This window comes from Pygoscelis adeliae, unplaced genomic scaffold (genome assembly GCF_000699105.1).
Source record: "Pygoscelis adeliae isolate BGI_AS28 unplaced genomic scaffold, ASM69910v1 Scaffold141, whole genome shotgun sequence".
Lineage (NCBI taxonomy): Eukaryota > Metazoa > Chordata > Aves > Sphenisciformes > Spheniscidae > Pygoscelis > Pygoscelis adeliae.
Window position 1 is genome coordinate 1 of NW_008824231.1, and position 6,599 is coordinate 6,599.

The following is a 6,599-nucleotide window of genomic DNA, read 5'->3' on the forward strand; positions in this document are numbered from 1 at the left end:
GCAGGAGAGGTGCTCACCATTTTCTTTTTTTTTATATATAGGAGGAGCTAAAAAATTCTACATAATAGATAACATGCTAGCCTTTTGTCTTTAATAGTTTTTGGAGTTAGACCAAAATGTTTGGCTAGAGAGTTTAGGGGAAACGACACTTAAATTAAGGATCAATGAGAAATCAGCTGGTGACGACGTTCTCAATCCTAACTTAATCTTTTTCTCTGATCCTCCATCTCTGTAACACTCGACTTGTTCCTCTGCTTGTCAGAGCAAGCACCAGTGTAGTTGATTGCTTGGATAAAATTTGCGTGGGCTCACAGTACATGTCGTGAATGGGCCTTTCTCTCTCCATTAGCAATAAAAGGAGGCTAGATGACTTGCTGAGATGTAGACATAAAGTCAAGTGAAATCAATCCCAATGCTAGAGCCCAGTGCAGAACTATACATGTTTTAAATATCATACCTTGCACTTGGATGAAAAATTCACTTGGATAAACAGTTTAATACTTGAGGATCTAAATAATCCCTGGATAGGATACTAGGATAAGACCTGGTCATCATTTACTCTCTGAAGCACTTAATTGGGATGTGAGCATTGAAGAGGTCTTACACTGGCTCCCAGTGGTGAATTTCACCCTAATTATACAAATTCTTGTGCTAGGTGTTGAAGTACCTATTTAAATTCTTCAATAAAATCTGGGCAAAATGCCTGCAGATGTCTTCTCAAAGAGTTTGTGATATCCCATTCCCACATGCTGTGAGGTGCATTGTGTGTATTTAACACACTTGTGTGGGGAAGCCTGTACATTTTAACACTGCTAACATTACAGAATAAATGAGTTATTTATTGCTTGTCCATTAACCTGATCTAGATAGCAAAAGGTACCTTGAAGAGAACAGCCCTGTAAAAGAGAAATAACCTGAGTACACACAAAGTCAGGCTAAACTTTGGATGCAGTTGCAGTAGATCCTCAGAGGCAGTGTATTTTGCATAAATAACTGAGGAAGAAGCTTAGTGAATCTGAGAGTGAACTGGAGACAGTCAAATGAGGTGTTCTCAGTGCAGAAAAGTCCTTTCATTTACAAAATATAACCTTACTGAAAGGAGGAACAACAGGAGCTTTGCGGACTGGCTACCAAGGTTTTAAGGCAATCCAGAGTGCGGTATATGCAGTGCTCCCAGATAGGCATGGAGCTCGCGCAGGACACATACATATTAAATGGAAGTCGATTCCTAGAGCAGAGGAAAAAGTGGAGGGGCTTAGAGAGTAGGTAAATTCACTGAAAAATACAAATGAAGTCAAGCTTGATCATACAAATTCAGTTAGGATAGCCAGAGAGAAAGAACAAAGGGAAAAGAATGTATAGAAACTTGACGGGAAAGAAAAGGAAATAAAGTTGGGGTGAAGGTGTTAGACATCAAAGAAAATAGAGTTTAGGAAGAGCAGGAAGGAAACACAGTTACATTTAGACCTGATAACCAAAAGAGGCACTCTGTGCCCAACCAGACAGAAGGAGAAAAAGTCAAGACTAGGAGAAGGAATTTGGAGACTCTAAATGCTCACAGTAAGTTGAATACTAAAAAGTAGCCAATGGAAGAAAACAAGAGGTAAGTGTCCTTGGTAACTCCATCCTGAAGAACCCCTGGTTAGGATGCATGCGACCCAGATAAAGAAAATCCCCAAATGCCCCATTCCCCAGCCATTAGCATAAATTTCAATGCCATGAAAGTAAGTAGAATGGATCTTGAGAGACTGATATGAATCTCTCAAGTTTTTCCACCCACTCGAGAGCAAATTACACCATCAGAAATAGTACGTGATCACAGAATGCCTCAAAGCCTTGAACCATAATACCTCTTCCACTGCCATTCATTCAGTGTTAAATATCCACATAATTATGAAAACAGTGACCAAACTCTAATCAACCCTCCTAGTGAGGAAAGTGCATCTAACCAGTGCATGGAAGCTGCAAAGTTCTTTGGGTGACCATTCTGGAAAGGGACACCAGAGGTTCTGAGTAAAAAGGGTTTTCAGCTTTCAGAGCAGATAGAGGACATGATTTTGCCTTAGAATGTCTTGCATTAGAAAAACGTCCCCTTTCTGGTTGTTAAAACAAAAGATTGCTTTAAAAGATTTAATCTGAGGGGAGAAAAACCACTCAAACATTTCTTTGCAGTTGTCATACCAAATGCTAATGTGAAAATTAATTTGGTATTTCAGCTGGTGTATGGAGGAGGCATAAAACACTACACTGTGAGCAGCATTTGCAAGAATAGATTTCTTTTCTCAGGGTCAATTGCAGGACTATATATTGGTTAGGAAAGAGAGAAGACTTTGCCTCTGTGCAGAAAGGCAGCTACTAAATTCTGTTGAAGGATTTAAAAGATTTTGGGTCATTTTTAGTGTTTCTTTTGGCTTTTGGGTGTGGCATTGCGGGCTGTGCCATTTTTTTGCACAGGGGTGAGTTGTCTTAAGAACAAATGCCTAATGATACGCACTGATATGTTTTATAAGTGTTGATCAGTGACAGGAAATTTGGGAAGTCCCAGTATTTCGGTCACCGCGGTGTTTGTCCATTTGCCAAATACTTTGCCACATCACTTTATCTTACACAGCTGTGCTCTGCACTCTCCAGAGGGGATCAGCAGAGAGAAAGAAACTTACTCCTGGGCTGAGAGAAATCATGTCTGTACTGCCTTGGCTTTTAGTGAACTCAATACACATGTGATACATGGCAGGAAACACCAGCGTGACTGCTCAGGTTTGAAGGACTGTTAGACCTTTTCCTTGCCTTCTTCACCTTCCAACAAAACTCCTCTTGTAGACCAAAATTAATGGAAGCTATGGGAAATAAAGTGGGCATATGGGAATCATCATCCTGAATGAGATCAATAGTCATCCACTACAATGTTGTAGAAACCAGTTTTTGATCTCTTAATGTGTAGATCCTTTTTTTTTTTTTTTTTTTTTCCAGTGAAGTTGTGGGCCCCTGTACTGACAAGAGGTGATAGTCTTTAGATATGGACTTTATTAGACTATGCCTACAATTTAGAACCAGGTGCTGGTATCCTGGTAGTCCTGACTTCATGTTAGGGTGAGACCCAGCTGTGCCTATGGCCCCTCCTGCCTCTGCTTTCTCCTGGTTTCCATGCAGATGGCCTTGGATGCCTCGACCAGCAGTCCATTCCATATGGTAGCATATCCCCTACCTGGAGGATGTTGGCAGGCCAGTCCTAGAAGGTGTGCCATAGCCCACATTTCTGTATAGTTTGGTCAAAGACTTAGTCAAATCCTTGAAAAATAGTCTATGGGTAGAATGTGGGTAGTAATACACAGGTTCTGTTAAAATGTCCACACTACACCAATTGAGAAAGGCTACCCAAAAGACAAGTGCTTGCAATAGCAAAAAGTAGTTGTTTTAGATTATCTGTCCTCTGGGAGAAAAAAAAATAATCCCAGCAATTAGAAACTGGTTGACAGTTTCTAAAAAAAATCTTAGACATAAGATTTTTTTCTCTCTCCTTTTTCAGTAAAAAATAAAAAGTTTAACTAACTAAAAGATATCTCAGGATAGCTTTTTTTTTTTAATGCAATGCAAAGCAAAGGTAATTTGCTGTGTAGGAGATGGAGAGCTGCCATCAATCCACATTTCAAATGCAATCTCATACTGCCATGCAGAAATGTTAATTATTGAGCACCAATTTTTTTCCTTGGCATTGTTGAGACCCAGAGGAAGAGAGTAGCTCTAATCAACACACTTTTTCTGCTTCAAGGTGGGAGTAATGGTCTGATGAAACTGTACCTTGCAAGGGTGGAAGAAGTGATGTTTCCACAGGAACACTTAAGAGGAGAGAGGTTGTAGAGCCAGCTCTCATTGTAGCGCAATGGCTAATTGTACACTGGGGACTTAAGTTCAGCATTGCAGTGACTAATTCCTAAGGGCCTTGTTAATTAACAGGATTCCAATTTTTGGTCTGAGATACTGAAAATGGTATTAGGTGTCTAAAGCTCTTTCTGAATCAAGCTTTTCCCCACAAGTTAACAATAATCAAAGCAGGTAATATCTATTATTTCAACCCAAACCTCTCATTTTGGCTATTTTGAATGAACCTGAAGCAAGACTTTTTTAAAGCCCTGAAAGGTGAAATTAATGGAGGAGAGAGGAGAGGGAATTCAGAAAGCTTTACAGTATATTGATGAAATATTGTCTCTTTGCTTTCCATCACTTTTATGGAGCCTTTTCAATGTGCTTATGCCTGGAACTTGAACAGTTTGCTGAATGTTACAAAGCCATCCACCTTTCCAGACCCAGTTATATATTTTAATTGTCAGATCTTACATACAAGTAGTATTTTTCACCTGCAATACTACTTGGTCTTGATATTAAGGAATTATGAAGAACTTCCATTTTATAGCAGCAGAGTTAAGGTTGGCCTTTGGACTAGGTAAGACAATAAGTGTATGAAGATTTCTGCATAAATGATAAAGAATGAAATATGAAAAATATTTAACATTGTTACTGTAGGGGCTGCTTTGAACTACAAACATACTGTGTTCTTGAAAACCAGTTCTGTGAGATTGGTCATGCTAATTTGACATTGCACTGAATACTTTTGAAGGGGTCTCAGTTATTGTATGACATTTTCCCATTTACATAATGGCTAAAATAAATTATATGTTATTAAGCATGGCACTTTTTGTTCCTTTAAAAAAAAATAAGCATATAAACATTGTTTGCTTAATAGCACAATTTCAGCAAGCAAAATTACTTTAAGGCCAAACTCACAATTTTTTTTTTTTCAAGTGCAGCATAATCTTTTTCTTTTTTTTACAGCTTATTCTAATTAAGCAATCATATGTAATTGCAGCTGGTGAATTAAAATGGCATTTTTGATGGAATGATATACAAAGCATTATACTGGCTCAAGGGAAGATTAGACCGATAGCAAACTATTACCAGTAGGTTTATTTACTTTCTTCCAGAAAGGGTATTTCTGAAATGCTGGACAAACCATTGTATAGGATTTTTGTACAGTAGGGTCTTATTTACGCAAGACTTCTTGTTCTGCCCATTCTATTCACTATGCTGAACTTCTGTCCTCTCTTCTTCAGGTATCTATAACTAGAGATGCCATAGGAAGGTCTTATTTCCTTATTCATTATTTCCTTCATTATGTTGAAAAGGGAAGTCACACCTCATTTGCTCTGAAGCATTTTAAGCGTTAGAAACTTCTCAAGGTTTGTGAAATGGATGGATGGGGGCCTGCTTTGCAATGCCTTACCTTGGCATTGAGTTTAACATGACATTTTTCAATTTTGCTGACTTATAAGAAAGAAGTTTCTCTTTTCCAGTGCTTTTATTACTTGGATCTGATACGCTATGCTGTATATTTAATATATTGACTCTATTTTGTTTTCTAATGTTTTGCATTTTTAATGTTTATTTATTAGATTTTTAACCTTTCTTTTTCTGCTACCTCATTATTAGGTAGTGGACTGTAAAATGACTTAATTGTTTTTTTTTTGGCAATGTATAATTGTGTTATAAGTAAGTCATCAACTGGCAGCAAACCGGATAATCACTTCAGTGTATAATGCTATAATTTAAACTACGGCAAATTAAAAGAGAGTTTTGTGCTTGTATATTTTAACTGACAACTGCCTTGAATTTCAGTCACAGTTATTAAAAAACATCTGTAACCAAATGCAGTTTTAAGTCAGCTGAAATTCCAGCTCTTCTACCAGTTCACACCAACTATCAGTATTCAAGTACAAATACCATTCTTTCTAATTCATACAGGTATTTCCATAGTAGCAGACTGGCTCATATCTTGTTTGGACCTTGGAAGGAGGGTGGATGTCCTAGTCTTCTGTTTGTCAAATTAATTACACTGCCAGTTCATATCAAAGTTTGCTCTGGAAGGAACCAGAAATTCCTTTGGTGAACAAACCTGTGCTGAGGTCAGATGGTCGTTTGCAAGAGGATATACATCATACATGCTAAGGGACATGAGACAATGTGCATGGCTTGTCTTGGTGCTCTTCAGCATCACTGATAAGGACAATATTGATATAGTATATGGTAACATTTATTTGCCACCAGAATTTTGGGAGACAGGCTTGAAGATGAAAAAAAAGGTAAAAGGGATAGACACTTCTGTGTCTAGAAAACTCCTCCTCAGCTCTTCCTTCCCCTAAAAAAATATCAAACTGCTGGGTCTTCACTGTTCCTTCCTTTTCTTTTTTGTAGTACACTAGCTAGACTGCATTTTGCAATCTAGAGCATATTTGTGTAAGAGTAGGCAGGGAACTGTTTACAATGTAATTTAATTTGCACGGTTCAGCTATGATATTTGGTTCAAAAAGATGGGGATGCTGTCTTAATAATATAAATAATTAAAAAAATTAGGCTTGAATACATGTGCTCAGTTAATGCAGCCAAACAATTTATATCAATCAATCAATCAATCAGTATTTTAATTAAATTTAAGTTGAGGGGAAAATTCAAAACAATACCATTAGCACTGTACACAAATTAAAAATTGTAATCGGGGCATTCAAGAATATCAGTTTGTTACATATATTCATTTTTTATATATATTT